Genomic DNA, 17,243 nt, shown 5'->3' with positions numbered 1-17,243 from the left:
GCTGTGGGTTGGGCTGTGGAGGCACTCGGTTGCTGCTGCGCTCTGTGGCCGCTCCATCGCTGCACGCTCTGTGCAAACCAATTAGTGTGAGCAAGTGCACTCCCATCTAACATCCCAGTCATTCTTTGGCATGCAATCATTCACCATAAATGCACATGAAGCTGGAATTCAATTAATCAGCCTGTACAATAAGCCTGTCTCTTGCTATTTTTTCCCAATACATTTTTCTTTGAATAAAAATGTAATTGTCAGTGCAAAATATCAGACCAGAGCCACATAACAAATAACTATGGATTTGTAATTAAACCAGTAAAGCCTAAGATGAAATACAAAAGGCGGCGAGCTAAAATCCAATTAAAACTTATTATGAGAAATACAATGCCAGCCCTTTCCAGGCAGAGCGCTCCGTACCCTGGTTTGCAACAACAGTTACTAGGTTTGATAATGAGCCCTGAGGTGCAGCTTGAAGGGTCCGCAGGAGGAGGTGGGGATGGGGACAGAGCTTTTGCCTCCATTAGTGCCCGCTGGCAGGCACTGCCTGCTGCCTTTGGTCTGGAGAAACAAGCTGTGTGCAGGGTCAGCCCTGTGCTGTGCTCTGCTTCCTTGTGAGAGTTGCTCTGTAGCAGCAGTGGTGTATGGCTGTAAATGTTTTTTTCTTCACTTTGTTGTCAGCCCAAAAGCTTCTGAGGCGTGGAAGTAAATGGATGAAGTTAACTCAGATATGGAAAACAACTGGACTTTGAGCTTGAAGTTGGGGAAAAATATTGGATTGCTCTTCCCAGATTGCTCATTGTTACAAAATAACTGTAATTACTCCCTCTTTTTTTTTCTTTTTTCTTTTTTGCTATTGAGTTCTTCCATTGTGAAACATGCAATTCTCCTAAATAGCAGAGAGAATCAAATCAGCCCGGCCCCTCATTTCATTCTGACCCTCATCTCGTTTAAAATTTGATTATAGGCGTGACTCCCTACTGCCTATTTTGTGTCTTTGTAGCGTTAATGGCCTATTCAGTAATGCCCAACAGCTTTGTCTGTGCATTTCTTTATTTGTTTCAGCTGATGGCACTGGCTCTGCAGCTCCACCCTTCAGGTTTGTGCATCCCAGTGCCGACCCGGAGCAGCAGAACAGGGCAGGGCTGAACCGTCCCTCTGCACCCCTGAGCTGTGCCCCATGTCGCTTCTGTGCCTGTTCTGTGTCTTCATGTTCCACCTACCAACTTCCACGGTGACCAAAGTTCTAACCCCCAAGGAGTTCACCCAGCTTCCCAGTCCTGTATGATTCCCAAAGCTCCAAAATGAAGTAATGGCAAAAAATGTCGTATTCAAGAATCAGCTTTGTTCTGGGCTCTGTCATTAGAAAGCAGGAAGAACCTGAGCAGCTGGGCTGCTGGAGGCTGGAGCTTTCTGTTCCTTATCCCCAAATGAGACAATGTGCTTCTGTCCAAACAATCTGCAGCTGGGTGTGGGAAGGGGCTCAGCAGTGCCCTTTGGTGCCTCCTTGGGAGATGTGGCTGAGCCTCTGGACACGCACCTGAAATCTGACTTTGTTTCCATATTCCAACTCCTGAAATCACATTGTCGCATTTCTGTTTATTTGTCTGCGTTGTATTTACACACAAGGAGCTCTGTTAGTAAACAGTGTGACATTTAGGACCGCCGTCTGCATCTGAGGCTGAACAACACTGAGTTTTCTGTGGAGCAGTTACAGACAAGTTCCGCGTTCCTGCAGGAGAGCAGGACGAGCTGCTGCCTGCGTCCCTCACTGCCAGGAGCAGCCGCGTCCTCAGAAACAGCAGAGGGAGAGGGTGGCCATTCTGTAGTTAAGGTGCAGTTAAAATAAGAGATGGGCTCTGGTGTGTGGCAGAGGCAGGTGGCAGGCGCTCATCTGGCTGGGGAACACAGGAGCTTCATGGAAACTCAGTCTTGCTGGGTACTGGTGAGTTGCACAGTGAGCTCTGGATAGGAAACAGATACCTAAATGATTTTGGTTTAATTGTATGCGATGTTTTTACTTCTGCCTTTAGGGAATCTATCAATCAAGATCTCTTCTTTGGGGTGTTTTGCACAGAGAGCTGCGTGCTGACACCTCTTCCTCTGCCTCCGGTGTAGGCTGCCATATAACTTAAACCCAAGTAATATAAAAGTGTTCATCATGTGAGATGCTGAAGTCAGAAGGATAAATAGTGGACTGGCAACTGGGGGAACTGGAAGATCAAAGGAGCAGTGAGAGCCTGAGGGGGCTGCTGAGACAGAATGCTGTTGGGGCTGGGGCTATAGATCAACTTAGCCAGAGTTTTGCACCTTTAAGATTTAGGTCTGTACTTTCATACTTCTGGTGGATGTATGTATGTTTGTGTGAGCAACATTAAAAGCATTTAAACTGCAAACGTGCTGCAGTGCAGCACGTGTGGTTCTGTTACTGCTGCCTGTGCTGCTGGCACATGGCAGGGACAGGGCTGAGTGTCCCCGGGATCCTCCAGCTGTTTGCAGAGGGGCAGAACGGCCCACTGCTCAGCTGGAGCATGAGGGTGCAGGTTTTCCTTTCTGAAATGCCCCCACTATGCCCTTTGGCAGACTTTGCCTTCCCACGTGCTGTTCAGGGATGCTGGTGATCGCTCTGTGTCCTTCCCTGCTCTCCATTCCTCCAAGTATTGACAAAGCAGTGATTTTGATGGTGGGTTGGATTTTGAGCTGTTCCTTACTGACAGCTTGCTTAGAAACAGCATGTAAATGGCACAGAAAGTGAAGACAGTGCCAGAAACCATTTCCAGAGAATCAATTTTATGTCTCCACGTGGCTTCCTGCTGGCCCTGGGAGGCTGAAATCAGGAGCAGGCATTAAATCTAGGGCTCCATGAGGCAGCCATGCTGGGAGCAGCTCCATTGGAGGCACACGCTTTTGCAATCAGCTGAGCAGGACCTGCTGCTGGGGCACTGGGGGACAGCAGAGCTCCCTGCTGCCATCAGGGCAGTGCAGGCAGGCAGCCTAGTGATGGCCTCATCTGTAGGAGGCTCCATTTCCAGGCTCAGAGGACAATCTTGCACTGATTTTTATTTTTTTTGGCTGTCTGATTTTCTTGTAGTAGATTGCATTGGAGATTGAAGCTCTGTTAATTCCTCCCTCCATTCTGCCTGGTGGTGGCTGCAGGAGATGCAGTGCCAGTGCACAGAATGCAGTTTGTTCTCTGGTTGCCTAAGCCTTGCTTTCTGTTTATTTTTCTCTCTTTAATTACTCTATTAGTACAACGTTTTAAGTGGTTAACCAAAATAATGTCAAAGGATTTTTACTTTGGTATGCGTGCCAAAAATAATCACTGCTAACTCTTAAACAATTGTAATAAAAAAATGTCTTGCTGCTAATGATACCTCATTTGTATTAAAGATGCTTTAGTAGGAACAGCTCCTACAATTATTTCAACTAACGCTTAACTATTATGTTGGATTTTGAAATCAAAGTACATGCATGGAAAATTACAAGCTACTGTGCCACACTCAGCAGTGCGCGATCGCTCCAGAAGCCCAGGAGCACTGCTGGCTTTGAAGATCATTGCAGAAGATTAGCTACCTGTAGTGGCAATTAGCAGTGTGAATTACAGAGCCGAGGTCTCTGAGGATTCTCTGAGTGTGACAGCAGACAGCAGCTGCAGTGGGATGCCCTGAATCTCCTCCCATGCGCAGCCCCTTTCCTGTGTGCACAGCTGGTGAGACCTTGGCTCTGGGGCCACGGAGCTGCTCAGATGCAGCCACCCCCAGAGGAACCCCCAGCAGTTCCCCATCCTGTGTCCAGTGCAGCACAGCCCTGCCTGCGGGGGAGCTGATCTGAACCACAGAGGGAGCGTGTGGTTGGGATCACCGTGTTTGTGTCGCTGATTTCTGGAGGAAATGCGATTTCCCACTTGCCTATCTGATTTTAGGGGAATGAATTTCAAATACTAATCTTAAGTGCTGCCTATCGGTCCTTTTCAGCGTGAAATCAACAGGGTTTGCAGGGCTACAGCTCTGTGGAGGATTTGGGCTGTGGTTTTGGAAAGAATTCTGAATGATTCAGTGTTTAAATAAACACACAAACTACCAAACCAGCCCTACCAAAGCAACAGCAGCAGCAGCGCACTGATTGACTTAATTGACCAACTGCAGCCACCTGGGTTCTGAGCACCAGGGGAGGGCAGGAGCTGCTGCTTCTGCCCTGAGAGCTACAAAGGGCTGCTAGGGGTGCTGTGTTCCTTGGGCTCTGGCTTGTTTAGGCTGCAGGACTGTAAGGTTTTGCTGTTTGAGATTTGTCTCTTTTAAATATTGATGTTTCTATTTTGAACTTTTGGGTAGTGAAACAAAGCTGCCTTTAGCTCAGGTTATGAGCAGTGTGCTTTTATCAGGCCCTTCCCGGCTCCATTAGTGAGCTTTCTGGGGAGGTTGTTCCAGCTCAGCGCTCCCTGAGGGTGGCCCTGGGCCACCGGTGCTGCATCGAGCTCTGGAAATGAGGAGATAATTCATGACTGCTGTCCTAAATGCATTGGAAAGTAATTAGCGGTGGTGGTTAATTGGGATATGTTTCAGCAGAGGGCATCAGGAAGCCGTCTTGGGCTGTGTGACCCAGCGCAGCAGAGCCCTTGCTGACTTGTTTTGCCTCTTGGATGGGGCTGCATGTTTGTTGCTGGTTGTAGGTTGCAATGGATTAGGCAGATTGGCTCGGGAAACATGTAGACAGTACTTTGAATGTGGCAGATGCCCCCATAAACTTCCTTAAAAGGAAAATAATATTATTTTTGAAGTCTAACACAATCACATTAAGCACAGCGCTGCAATGCTTTCAAGCCAATTAAAATGAGGTTGGTTTTCCCCTAGGAAACAGATACAGATTCAGATGGGTGCAAAAGCATCAATATAGCTGTGGATTTCTTGAATAGGAGAACCTTTCAACCTTCAGATCCTGTCCCTGAGCCTATGGCTGTGCAGAGAGGTGGGCTGGGCTGTGCTGCTGGGGGAGCAGGAGCTGCAGCCCAGAGCTCATGCAGCCTCATTTCCTCCCTTACACCAAAGACAGCGCAGAGAGAGATGCATTTGTGCTGTAGACTTTATCACTGAAGTGTGGAGAAGGAACAGCCACTAACAAGTAAACTTCAAGGCAGAAATTAGAACATATGCAAACACAGATGCTGCTGCCGGAGAGATTTCTGAAAGTTGCTTTCTAAAGTAAATGAAAATGCACACAGCACCTGCAGCCTGGCAGAGCCTAACGAGCTGTGACGGCGATCAGCTGGACCATGAGCAACTTTCTCCAGCAGTGATTAACAAGTGGAATGCAAATAGCACATGGGACGGGTTTTAGGGAGCTGGGAATGTTTTTGGTGGTTTTCTTTTCTTTTCCTGTTTGAAAAACACATCAGGGTGGAGAGCAGCACCAGGCATAGGCTACAAAGCTGATGCTTAGTGCTGCCCCGGTGTGAGTGCATGGGTGCAGGGCTGGGCACGGCCACAACGGAGGAGCGGCGCTGGCTGCACTGGGGATCCTGCTCCTGTTTGCTCTGAGTGCAGCACTGAGGGTGCTGAGCCCCTTCTTGTGAGCTCTTCTGCTGGGAGGGGGTGAGAAGAGGGTGGTTTTTAAGCACTAATTGGGAAAGTAAGACCATTTGACTCCCACACATCAGTTTGTCACGTTCTGCTTCAACGTGGTCATGTAAAAAGAGGGATTTTGAAATTTTGCTCTGACAAACTATTTAAATTCAGCAAAACTGCCTTATTTCCTTCAAAATTCTGCTTGAGGCGTGGTGATCTCTAGAGGCCCCTTCCAGCCCCTTCAGTGCTGTGATGCTCTGTGGGGCTGTTGTGCTTAAAGCATGTCTGTGAAGTGGGACGAGCAGCCGTAGTGCTTTGAGTCTTAATTCTGGGGCAGTGTGCGAGTATGGAGCTTGATGTTCTGGAGAGGAACAACTTTTCAAGTCTGGGTTTTCTCCTGAATGTGCCTGTTTCTACATCCGCCTCTACCCATAAATTCAAAGTAAATTCACCTGTTTGACATGGGGTGGATTTTAATGATATTCCTGGAATATATTATAGATAACAGCAGGCAATATTGGCTTTCTGTGAGGGAAGAGGTGGCGCATGGCCAAATGCAGCTTGCATTTGCTCAGTTTGTTCTGTGTCAGAGCCTTTAATTGAACTGTGCCATCAGCATCTGAGATTTGCCATGACTGGAACACCACGTCTTAAGAAAGGCTTTTAAATGATGTTACATCCAGGTTCTACCTTTGTGATATTAATTCTCGAAAATGGGAATTGGAAAGAAGCAATGAATGTGATTTTGGTGAATTTGCTGGGAGCAGTTAAAATACAAATGCATTTTTTTTTGTGGCTGTGGAGCAGCTGATGTTAGCAAAAAGGGCTCTTTTCTCCAGTGAATTTATTTTCCCTTTTGAGGACGTGTGTGAGCTACCAACAGAAACAAGGGCCTTTCTGGCACTTTTCTCCTCTTAATTGAGCACTGCCTTCCTGCTTGCACAAAGTGTTCAATCCACTCCTCTGAGCCTGAACAACTTTTGTAGGCATGGAGGTCATTAATTTTAATTAGCTGAAACTTTTTTATACTTGCTAGAAAACGAGGATCAGTCTCAACAAGTTTCATTAAATAAACAGCATATTAGAATGTTCAATACATCTCTGAGCAGATCCGAAATCATTTCATCAAACACTGCTCGGTGGGAGAGGTTGTGGGGGGTTTGTTTTTTTTCCAGACAGGGGATGTGAATAAACTGCTCAGCTGGAACTGATGCTGCAAAGACAGGGGGGGCTCTCAGGGTGTCGCCCGGCTGTGCTGAGGGCACACCAAGTTCTCTCCCCATGTCTTGGTTCTGCACCTTTCCCATCATTCCCAAGCTCCTTCCTGATGCAGCCCTGTGTATCAGAGCAGTGCTGGCTGTGAAAATCGCAGTGTTGGAATACCTGAGATGGGATGAGCACCACAGAGGCTATTCTTCCGGGAATGTCAGCATCTCAGCTGCCAGCAGTCCTCTCACTGACAGGAGGGCTGTGCTAAGTGTTTCCTTTTTGCCTCTTGTTTGGCACGTCTGCTCTAGTTAATGTACTGAACTGTGTACAGGACTCTTCCAAATGGGAGCTCCTAAGTATGCTCTGTGTGAGAAGGTCCATCAGCACAATGCTCAGGAGATGACTGCTCTCACCACTCACTGCAAAGATGTGAACAAAGTGTTTTGCCCAAACTAACAAATAGAGATGCAGCCTTACTGTGAATATATTGGTCTCTGCACTTCAGCCTCCTTTGTGTTGCATACCAAGCTACTCTTCAATCTGATGTTACCTTCAGAAGAAGCAAACTCATGCAGCTCAAACAGATCAATGCCATCCCAGGGTTTTGTAGTAACAGCACTGCTGTTCCTAGGAAACAAATGGCCTGTTTGCTCCTGTGCAGTGCGTACCTTTGGGTGTCACACCTGGAATTCAGCATTAAGCCCACTGCCTCCTCTGGTGCTGTTTCTGTAGCACTGAGCTCGTGGCCGGCACATTCAGCCTTGTGCTGGCAGTGTGACGTGTGTGCCTTGGCAGGGAGCTGCTGGCTGCTGCTGTCATTTGTCTCTGAAGAACAATTTCTGTAGCACATTTTCTCCCCTTCTCCCTCGCCCCCGTCACTGATGTCACCAGAGCTGGCCATCTCCCAGCTTTTGTAGCACTGCCATCAGCAGAGGGCCGAGCAAGAGCTGCTGGCTAAGCTGAGCGCAGTAACTGTGTGCAGGAGGTGTGAGGAGCACTGCCCGTGTGTCTGAGGGCAGCGTGCATGTGGTGCTCAGGCACGGTGGGCACCGTGTAACTCTGCCCATCTGGGCTGTGGGGGTCTTTGTCAGCCGTGCTTTCCTGGTAAGTAGGAGAGGATGCGCTGTGGGAGTGTCTGCACAAACGGGCTGTAATTTACCAGGGACGCTTCAGTGCCTTTCAAAGTGGCATCTCACTTAGTCAGAACAAATGGAATAGATAGCGAGCCAGAGGTCTGCAGCAGTATGTCAAAGTACTTTATAGAGCCAAAGAAAACCGTGAAGCCAAACCGAAGAGCCCTGACAGTCAGGAGAAATGGACAACAGCAAGCAGCTTTTTTTTTTTGCCCGTGATTCAGTGTGCTGCCTCTGAGAACACGTTCTTTCTGGAACTGAAATGGCTGCCATAAGGCACGATTGTGCTCTCAGCCAGGACAGCAAAGAACTTTCCTTCTGCAGGTTTACCTGGCTGTGTTTGGTTGTTCCTGTGGAGGCACAACACAAGCACACAAGTTAATGCGTGCTTTGGCTGGCGTTCAGCAGAACCCTTGATGCTTTTTGCTGTGTGCAGCACACAGCCATGGAGCAGTGCTGTAAGTCACCTGAAAGGAAAATAGTTTTATACAGGCATCACCAGTAGTGTCAGAAAGCTGAAGGCAGCAAAATGGGACTTTTCAAGTGTTACAGCGTATAGGAAACCTGTCTGCAGGCAGGCTTTGCCTGGAAAGGGGCAAAGTGTCCTTTTGGGGTGGGCTTCCTGGGGCTGCCTCTGCTGGCAGCTGGTGCAGTGGGCAGAGCTGAGGCTAGAAGAGAGCAGCTCCATCAGAAAACCTGAGGGTGACAAAGAAACCTGCGTGTGGCAGAGCAGAGCTGATTTGGCTCCAGTCTGTCATGCTGGTGAGAGGGGAGGGAACAGTCCATGTTTTACTTCTGTGATCATTATGTAATTGATTTGCCTAGAAGTCTTAGTGTTTATGTAGGAAAAACCGAGCACAGAACCTAGGTACAGCCTTACCAGTGTTGCCTGAGAGGGGATTACTGATTTTTGGCCTGTCAAAAATGCATCTAAATTTGGGCAGATTCATTCTGGGTATGACTCTATTAACTTACAAGTGTTATTATCAGCACCACCAAAATGCCAGCAAGCTGTGTGCTACCACAGAGCCAGGGATGTACAACGCAAATGATTAAGGAGCTTGAAGAACTTGGGAGGAAAGATTAAAAGAACAAAATGTTTCTATTGGATGAACAGCAACCAAGAGTGGCCTTGATAATCAGCAACTCCTGTGTGAAGGGTACCAGTGCCAAGAACCTCATTTTAAAATGGATTTGGCTGCAAGTAACAGGATAAACTATACGGCATGGATAAAAGGCTTCTTTTTCTTATGTATAGAGCTGTTGGACTGGAGATGTGTTTCCAGGTGTTGTTTCTGGCTAGATCACCCTTTGGGTATCAAAGTTTAATCTCAATTCCTTTGCTTTTGTGCACGGCAAAAAGAGGTGGTGGTCTCTGAGGAGTGTCTTTTCCATTGGCATCAGTGGGAATGAGGATGCTGAGGAGGAAAAGCATTGTGGTGGTTACTTGGAACTGAATACCCAGGCAGATGGCAGTACATGTGTGGGCATTTATGTACCGAAGGCCAAAGTTCAGGCATTGCTATCGTTCATTATCTTCCTGGTTGTTTTTCATGCTGTTCTGAGATAGCCTGTGCGTAAGCCCCAGCATGAGATGTTTGCACTGGCAAGCATGTCAAAACCATCTACAGCCTCATGTCTACCCACTGCTGTAAGTCCTGGGTCCAAACTAAGTAGGGGTGACACTTGCTGAGCGCAGCACACATCCCTTCTTCATTGCAGCCATAGGCAAAGAGCAGAGTGTGCCCTACGGCAGCTGCAGGGCAGCTTGGGGATGCCTGAGAAATCCAGAGCAGGCATTCTGAAAATCAGTCGGGGTCAGGGAGTGCCTTGGGGTAAAGGTGTGCTACAAGAGGCAGAATCTTCTGCTGAGAGGAACAGGAACTGTAGGGAACTGCAGCTTGTAGAGGGGCTTTTCACCTTTGGTTTCAAGAGCCAAGCAGGTGTGTGCAGACAGCCATGCTCATGGGGTGTGGGGCTCTATGGCAGAATGGTGCTCCAGCAGCAGGGCTCACGTGGGGGTGGGGAGTTGGAGATGCTCAGCAAAGTGCTTGGAAGTGCACACAGAACTGCAGCTGGTAATCTCTGATCTATGTTTATTTATGAAGCCTGTAATCAGCAGCAAAACTTGTGTTTGTTTCCCTAATTGTATTGGATAAGTGGAAGGAGAGCGTCTTAATTGCCTTCCTTTAGGTAAACCTGTCCTTCCGTTCGTCAGGGTCTTGCCTCAATTATTGCTTCCTCTTCATGTGTTTCAAAACTGTTGTTAGAGGTGGAATTGAAGTCAGACAGCTTAGAGTGCGGGAGGAGGTTGGTCTGAATTGAATAAGAATGTTATAGAGAAGAATTGCAAAGGGGCTGTCCTGGAGGAATCCCATAGGATGTGCTGCTGATGAACTTGTTGGCTTCAACCACAGCTCATGCTTGGAGATAGATGTCTGCAAAAGTGCTTTCTGTAAGTCACATTCTGCTTGAATCTACCTCTCCTCCCCCCAAAATGGGTCAGCCTGGGCCTTGCAGAAGGGTTGGTGCAAAGGTGGTTCCCGTTTATTTCTCTTTTACCATACTGTGATCCTGCTGTGGTAACTGACAGTGTTACCAGCAAAGGTATTGTGATGGCTTCATCAAGGAGTGTTGCATTGTGTGTTTTCTTCTTCTAATGCCAACCTGGAGACCAGTGCTGCATGTGTCAGCTGTGGAGCAGATTATAGCTCCAAGAAGCAGAACTAGCTGTTTTATTGTCTAACAGTAACACATAAAACTCTCATCTCAAAACGCTATTTTGAGATTGATAGGAAGCGGTGATTCATTGAAAACTGCCAGGCTGGACCAAAGCACCGAGTGCTGCTGAGCAGATACACAGCGCCTGCTGCAAATCAGGTGCGTGGGATGGGGGCATGCTGCACATCCCAGGATGGCATCGGTGTTCCGGTGGGAATCTATGGAGTGTGGGAGAGGGGAGAAATATCTGCAATGCTCGTCACGCTGATCAATCTGACTTCATGGTTTACCCTGTGGAAGCTACGCAAGTTACACTGTGCAGGCGTAATTTGGGTAGAAATATGTCACCGAGCCAGATAGGAAGTCAGGATTGTGATGCAGTCAGGGAATGAGCTGCTGGGTGTTCCTTCATGAGCCTCTACTCTGGCAGAGGGACGTGCTGGTATTCTCAATGTGCCTGGTGCCATTGCAGAGGGGCTAACAGCACTTTGTCTCTCTCTGTGTAACAACAAAGCACTTCAATTCCAGCAACCACAGAGGTAATGTTGTTTGATAAATAAGCACTTATTGCTTGGTATTTGCTCAAAGCACTCCTGAAAGATGTCCTGGGCAGGCTGCTGGCAGAGAATCCAATGAGTATGGCTTGGGAGCAAGGTGTGGGAGAGAGAACTCGTTTGGATTCGTCTCTCTAAAGAAAACCTTTTGTAAACATCTTGGTACAGCACTGCCTGATCTGTCCCATGAACGTAACTTTGATGTCAATCACTTCAGCCACAAGGAGCATCAGGAATATTCTGGGGTCTCCAAATAAGTGACAAATCACTGGAGGCAGGGAAATCACGTCAGGCTTTAACACTGGTGATGCATCAATGGCCCCTTGGGACACCTCCACCATTAACCAAACTCTGGAGGATGTGTGTGAGGTCAGGCTGGGGAGCTGCGACAGTGCAGGGCCTGTGATGCAGAGCTGTGAGGCTCCTGCTCAGTGCCCTGTGCTGTGTGGGGTTGTGTTGCTGTGGGTGCTGCAGCACTACGGGGCGCTGGCAGCCCGACCGGTGTCTGCCTCATTTCCTGCATCCCAAGCACTATGTTGGCCTGCCAGCCTTTTTGCACTGGGGACCAGATGAGCCAACCCTGCAAGCTTGTTCTGGCCATCTGGATGCCAACTGGTGCTTGGGGAAATGGATGTGCTCACTGGGGACCCTGAATGCTACACTCAGCAGTGCTGGTGGCAAGAGCTCCTTCTACAAACCGGTGAGTTCCCAAGTTGAGCACAGTTCCTTATTACAGGCAGGATAAGCTTCCCAGCTTGTTTCCATAAATAGGGATTGCATGTGAACGCAGATGGAAGTGTTGGAGCTGGCACATAGCTTGGCTAGAAATCAGCTTTTATTTAGGGAAAGAATAATCTTACAGTGGTTTCAGTGTACACTTTAAAACAAAAATATAACCGTAAGGAAACAGATTTACAAATAATGTAAGCTTTTGCTCATAGTCCTGATTAGCCCAGCAGCAGTGCTGTGCACCAGTTACCACTGATCCTTTGTTCCTTCACAGTGAATGTGTGCAAAGATGGGATGCATGTGACACCTTGTGTGGAAATTATTAGAAAATCTGCCCAGTGCTGCTCGTCACTCTGTGATTTTCTCATCCAATAATAATTGAAATCTTGCTCTGCAGAAGCTGTCACCAAACTACCAAAAAAGATGATGATGTAAGTGTTCATTCAGAGCTAAGCAAGAAGGGTGTTTTCCCCCCTATTTTTGGAGGCGTCTGCATAGGGCACAATTGGATGATGCTCAGTGCTTCGGGGGGAGGGAGGGGGTGGCAGGGAAGCTGAGCAGTGCCTGGGGGGCTGCTCCTCAATGAAGCCCATCAGTGTGTTGGCCTCTGTGGTCAGGGAGCTGAAGTGAATAAAACCCTCAGACCTGGAGGGATAAACGTGTTCTTTAATGCCATAATCAGCTTGCTGCATGAGCTCACGCTGCAGCTTCAGTTGGGTCTTGGAATGGTGGTGCCATGAACAGAGTTTCACGTGTGCTGTGGAATTCCAGAGCCTATTGCTGAGCTGTTTGACATGCAAAGTATGAGGCTGCCTTTTTATTAGCAGCACTGCTTGTCTGACGGATCTCTCTGCTCGTGCTGTGGACAGACATCTTAGAAGCAAAATGTAATAGAAATTCTGAGCAAGTGAGATGAGAATTAGCTGCCTGTCGAGTGCTTCCCTGTTTATCTCCAAATGTCAGCACTCCACACTCAAAGTTTTGATAGGAAGGCTTCTGCAGTTCTGGGCTAAAGAATTAGCAAATGAAGATTAGGGTGTGGGGGGAGGGCTAATTGAATCAGCTGTGATGACAGCAGCCCTGCGAGGTGCTGGGCCAGGAGGAGCAGTGGGATGCAGCAGGGGTGGCTTGCACTTCTTTGCCCTGCACCACCACGCACCAGGACAGAGGTGTTGTTCTGTTCAGAGCTCTCAGTGGAGCCCTGATTTCTTCCGTCCTCCTCACTCCTTTACTGCCAATATTTCCATCTGGGAGGCAAACATAAAAAGGCCAAATAGGAAATAACCACTAAGAGCACATCACCAACCTGTGCGCCACACTGAGAGCGTAACAGCGTGAGCACGATTTGGTTCTGTAAGAGATGAGGGCTGCATTGCTGTGCAGTGAACAGGAAGGGGTCATCACTGCTTCCCCGCTCCTCACTGTGCTTTGTTCCCACTACAGACACCAGGCAGGAGTAAAACTCCATCCTTGCTTCGCAGGGCCTTCAGCATAAGCGAAGAGAGGAAAGATCAGGCTTTCCTTCCACGAATGGCTTTGTAAGGCAATTATAGAGCTATAAATACACTTTTTAGGAAGCAGCAGCCTATGAAATCGGTATCAAACAGTTCTGTTACCAGTACAGCTCTCAGTAGCCTTTCAGTTTCAGTTCATCGGAATGTTAAATGGCAGGGAAGGGAGGGGGAGCTGCCGGTATTTCGGATACTATTTGTTCCATTATTCATCTCTTTCATTCCGTGTGAGTCATCCTGAGATGGAACCTCTTCTCAGGAGTTTGCAGTGTGAAACGCTCAGTGCATGCAGAAAGGGGGCAGTGGGGCTGCCGGGGAGTGCTGCTCTGGGGGGGGTGGAGTTATTCCTCCTCGTGAAAGAGTGTAAATATGGTTCAAAGGAAAAGGTGATGAATTGCAGGTTGAAAACGTACACTTAGAACACCTTGAATTCTGGTGTGAATTATTACACAGCTCTCTTATGTGAATGAGTTGTAAAAGAAAGTGGTGGCGAACTGTCAGGTGCTTGTGTGTACTGAGGATTATTGGTGTTAAGAAGCTGGGAGGGATGGTGAATGAGGGAGAGTTTGGGAGTAAGTGATTTTTTTATTTTTTAAGAGAAGACTGAAAAACTTCCTTAAAATTAGGGAGAATAAAATAAATATTGGGGATTAAAAGCCCTGTTTGATAGTGTTTGTAGCAGGAATTTCTTGCCACAGGTGTGGGGGAGGGGGGCAAAGCTTGTGAGCAGTGAGTTAATACAGTGCTCTTATCTCTCCTTGCATTTAAGGGGAAATCCTGTCCAGCATCAGTAAAAGGGCTTCTTGCATGGCTGCTTGTAGTTGTAAAACCAAATGAACCTTTGCAGTGCTGGAGGTTTTAGGTGGGTTCCTGCCTGCAGCATCAGTGTGCTCTGATCACACGTGGTGATGCTGACAGACCTCTGTGTGCCCATACATTGCCATCTGTGTGTCTCCATCCTGCCTCGTCCTGACCGGCTGGGCTGGGACACAGGCTGCGTTCTGCATCACCTTCCTCTGGGCTCATCGTCTCTGGGCTGGAGGAATGGGTTTGCTGTGGCTCTGTGGGGACTGACCTGCCTCTGAACTACACATCTGGTGCACAATGCAGACTGATAAGGAATTAATTCTTGCTCTGTGCAGGCGGTGTGGTGGGGAACAATGGGAGCAGTGACATCCCATGTACCGGCAGTTATCAGCTGTGCTGCGCTCTCCAGTTCAGATCCTCTGTTTTTTTTCCTGGCAGCAGCAAGAAAGGGTGGGAGGAAAGAATAAAACCCAGTGCTAATCTCCTCCCCCCACTTGCCTTTGGATACGTGTTTCAGGAATGATTTGTTTCTGTACAAATCCTGTTTTTTACACCTTTTTATTAAACAAAGCCTCCAAATAAATTTTAGCTGCTTTCCTGCCTGCCTAATCCCCGTGTTTTTGCACAGATAAATCTTGTATAATTAGCTGTTGCTCTGCAAGCCTGCCGTGCCTGATGAGAATGCAATGAGATGCTCTGTGGCACAGCTGTGGGCTGCAGGTCAGCATCCTGCATGGGGCAGCCCCACTCTGATCGCTGCCACCCAACCCTGCTGCCCCTGTGTGCAGTTCAATGGGCCCTGACCCCTCCTTAGGGGGCACAAAGCACGTGCCGACCAGTTGGGATTTGGTAATGACTGGGACATTGTATTCCATCTCAATGGAAATATCTGCATCCAAACCCTGTTCCCCTCACCCCCTCCCCACCACTTCAACCTGTGAATGGTAAAATGAAGTCGTGTAGAACAGGCATGGGGAGTTGGCATGGGACAGGAAAGCTTCCCTTCAGGATTCTGTGTTTTGTGCTGGTAAGGACTTGTGTTACTTCTGGCAACGGTACGTGCTATTTTTCAGGTTTTTCAGATAATTTTCCTGTTAGTAGCAGGCTGAGGGAGGCTCCCCAGCTGTGTGAATGACTGAACTGATGGTATTAACAGCAGTAACACTGACATGATTACTTTTTCAAGGCTGATCTCTATGCTGAGTTACATTCCTTGCAGAGCAGGATGCCCAGTTAACCTGTTTCAGCTCACAGCTCTGCCCTCACATCAAGTTTCTGAGATTCAGCCCACCAGCAGAATCACGTGGTGGATGAGCAGAGCATTGTCCAACAGAACATGTGGGCTTTCTACTTGCTAGCAAGTTGCACAGCTACTGGTAAAGCAGTTTGAAGTGAGGCAGCCTATGTCCTTGTCATGGTCCAGGATCAGTGTAGTTTCTTCTCCCTCTCCCATCAACACAGCTGTGTCAGCTGCCATCCAGCAGCTTTTCCTGAAGTGCTCACTGGCATCGAAATATTGACTTCTTGTGCTGGTTTCTGCCATGACCAACAGCCCCCCTTCAAAGCTGTGTGTAGAGAAAGCACAAGAAGAGAGAAATCAGCAGAAGTGTTTTTAAACTTTAGAGCTGTCCTCATCCAAACATACATCAAAGCATTCAGGCATCAAACCAACCTGCTCCAGTGTTTGGGAGAACATTTCCACTTCAAATCACGCAAGCTTAATATTTTTCAAGGAAATTTTTTTCTATGTCATATATATAAATATGCATATATAATAAAGCACAAAAGGAGGAGGAGCTAGAGCACAAACATGGATCTCTGCTGTGTTTGGGTGAGCAGGAAGGACCATGTCAGTGTTCTCCACTCACTCGTGCACCACGACCTGTCTGTGTGCTGTCCTACAGGGCACGATGGAGCTCAGCATTACCAAAGTGCATCATTTGCTTTTAATTCCCTTTTCTCTCGGTGGAACAAGATATACTGCTTCTTTGCTTTGACCTTGACTGGATCAGAAAGGAAGAGTCCGAGTGAGCTCCTCAGTGAGGAACGAGGCTGTGTGCTGAGCCCAGTGAGCTCAGCTGTGCGGTGGCAGGGGGTGTGGGGCTGCAGGGAGGTGTGGAGAAAGGACTTTCTGTTGTACTAAAAACATGGCAGACTGATGTAAACAGGAGAGGAAACTTTTGCAAATGCCCTTTAGAAGACCTCCCTTCCTTCTTATTTTTCTTCAAATAGGAAATCACAAGAAGGGAGGACAAACACGAGAAACTCTCAGATCCTTTTGGGTTTGGTTTTGTCTCTGCAGTGGCTTTGCCTTGACTCAGAGCTCAGGGGAGACCTGGAACTGAGTGCTGCTCAGGGTTGGGTGCACTCAGGTTGCTCCTTGTCCCCCCTGAGCTCACCCTGGCGCAGGGTTGGCAGCCGTGATGGATGCTGCTCCTTGCTGCTACCTCTGCTGTGTGCTGGGCTCAGGGTGGGGTACTGGAGCTGTTGTGGTCACAGCAGGGCCTGCTCGTGAAGTAGGAACTTGTAAAAACAACCTGGGAGGATTCTGGCTTTTTATTTATTTATTTATTTATTATTTTTTTGTGGAAAATGAGTGTAAGCAGGTGGTTGTGCATATTGAGGTATTTAAAGTAGCATTTCTGTGTTAATACTCAAAGGAAATGCCCAGCGTTCCCACCAACGAGATCCCTTCTGGCTCTTCAGCCACTGCGTCCTTTAAGCTATCCAGGAACAGCAGAGCAGAGAAGGGGTTGCCGGATCTTCAAAATGAAGCTGAGCAAAACCTGAATGCATTCCAACAATAATTGGCTTCTGTACACATAGATAAGCTGCCAAAAATAACAAGGTTTGAAAGGCTTGCTGGTCTGATCCTTACAGAGTGAGGAGGGCTGGGGTTCCATCTGAGCAATGGTGCTGTGAGCACACAGCAGAGCACTGGGCTCTGTCCCCTTCTGGGCATAGGAAGTACATTTGTGTGGGCTTCTGGAAGGCACAGAACCTGTTGTTTTGGAATTACTCTTTAAA

The sequence above is a fragment of the Lagopus muta genome, chromosome 14 (genome assembly GCF_023343835.1).
Source record: "Lagopus muta isolate bLagMut1 chromosome 14, bLagMut1 primary, whole genome shotgun sequence".
Taxonomy (NCBI): Eukaryota; Metazoa; Chordata; class Aves; order Galliformes; family Phasianidae; genus Lagopus; species Lagopus muta.
Note: the sequence above shows the minus strand (reverse complement) of the source record.